This window comes from Mus caroli, chromosome 11, assembly GCF_900094665.2.
Source record: "Mus caroli chromosome 11, CAROLI_EIJ_v1.1, whole genome shotgun sequence".
Classification (NCBI taxonomy): Eukaryota; Metazoa; Chordata; class Mammalia; order Rodentia; family Muridae; genus Mus; species Mus caroli.
Window position 1 is genome coordinate 5,530,115 of NC_034580.1, and position 1,954 is coordinate 5,532,068.

Genomic DNA, 1,954 nt, shown 5'->3' on the forward strand with positions numbered 1-1,954 from the left:
TGTGTGTGTGTGTGTGTGTGTGTGTGTGTGTGTGTGTGTGTATGTGTGTGTGTGTGTGTGTATACACGAGCATGCCATGGCACTCATGTACTTTGTGGAGTTAGTTTAGGGGCTTGAACCCAGGTTGTCAGGTTTATGCTACAAGCCTCTTTAGATGATGAGCCATTTCAATATCTTCTCAGCCCCAACACCTTCTGTTTTAGGACATGGCTTCCCATTGAAGCTGGCGCTCACTGTTTCAGTTGATGACTGACCAGAGAGCCCCTTCATCTCCCAGGGCTGTGTTTATAGGTGCCGGCTTTTAGATGGGAGTCACATTCAGATCCTCATGCCTATACAGTAAACACTTTACCTACTGAGCCATCTCCTTACCATCCCATTACTATGGTGCCCAAGCCTAGAGTATTAGGGCTGCCAGGAACCAGGCTCTGCCCCTAACAACTCTGGTGACCAAGGCTGCTGGAGGTGTCTGGGCTGCCCTCAGCTTTGGGAAGTGACTCTTCATTTTGTTGCCCATTGTCCTTGGGAACAGCTAGGCTGAGGTTTGGATGCAGGCTTGGGGAGATGAATGAGGTAAAAATTAACATATAAAATAGTTCAGACTGGGACCTCTTCTCTATTGAAGCTGACATAGAACAGAATGTACAGAAAAAGTGTGAGATCTACTAATGTCCCAGGGCCAGGCATTGTGCCTGAGAGCCTCTGGCATTTCTCCTGGTCTTTTTCTACTTTCAGAAGTGCCTTTAGTGAACTATTTTCTCCTCCATTCCTATTTTCACTCCTCGAACAAATCCTTGTTTAAAGACATGTGAACCCTTGGAAATTTCCATGTTATCCATGTGACCACAATCCCTTTCTGCAGCAGTGATGGCAGAGGTGGTTCTATTGTCACCAGTGTCCTGGAAGACACTGCCTCTCACAGCCAGCCCCTGCATCTGGATGAGGCACTCTGCCTAGCTCCCTTATGTTCCCTCTGACGATAATGTTCACACTTTAAGCCACAGGTAGATCAGATGTATCCTATCTCAGTGCTGACCACAGAAGGGCTAGCTAGCTGTCTCTGAACCAACCTATGTCCATTTCACAGTCTACCCCCAGCCTTCCCCAAGGCAAAGAGGCATCCCTTAGCTATGATGGCATGGGAAACCTTGCCACTTGCAGTTGACAGTCCTGGAGACAGTTTCTGTGTTTCCTGATCTGTAACTGCTGGAATTGTTCCATGACAAAGAGGCAGGACACACACAGAGGGGACCCCACCAGGGCTCAGCCACTGGGTTGACTCCTTTGCTTTGAAAAATTAGAGTAAAAAGAATTCTGATTTTAAACAGCTTCTCATTGTGTGGCCCTGTTGGAGCAGCCCTGTTGACCTCTGACCCTTAGCCCACTCACCAAAATAAGGTGAGTGTTTCCGAGCATTCCCAACCCCTCTGCTCAGGGAGGACCAGAGACTAAATCTGAACCTATTTACATTCCTTTCCCTGAAGGTGATGAATGGCTTCCCCTCTCAGAGCCAGGCCCCTCCTGGTCTCTTTTGTTTGCTGCTCTCATTTCAAGAGGTTGGGAATGCACTGAGCATCTTTTAACTGTTTACCAGCAGAAGGGCAAAGATCAGATTACCAGCTCCGGGGCGATTCATCTTTTCTTCCAAATCAAAGCCATGTGGACACAGAGCTGTGTACATATCAGTCCACTTTGTGCACTCTGGCTGGGTCAGGAGAGGCCAGCAAGGACCAAGCCCAGGAGGAAGAAAGAAGTAAAAGAAGTAGTAATTAGGCCAGAATCGGAGCCAACAGGACTCTTCTCTGTCTTCACATTAAAACAACTTTTCTTCCTCCTCCTCCTCTTTCTTCTTCTTTTCTTCTTCTTTTCTTCTTCTTCTTCTTCTTCTTCTTCTTCTTCTTCTTCTTCTTCTTCTTCTTCTTCTTCTTCTTCTTCTTCTTCTTCTTCTTCTTCT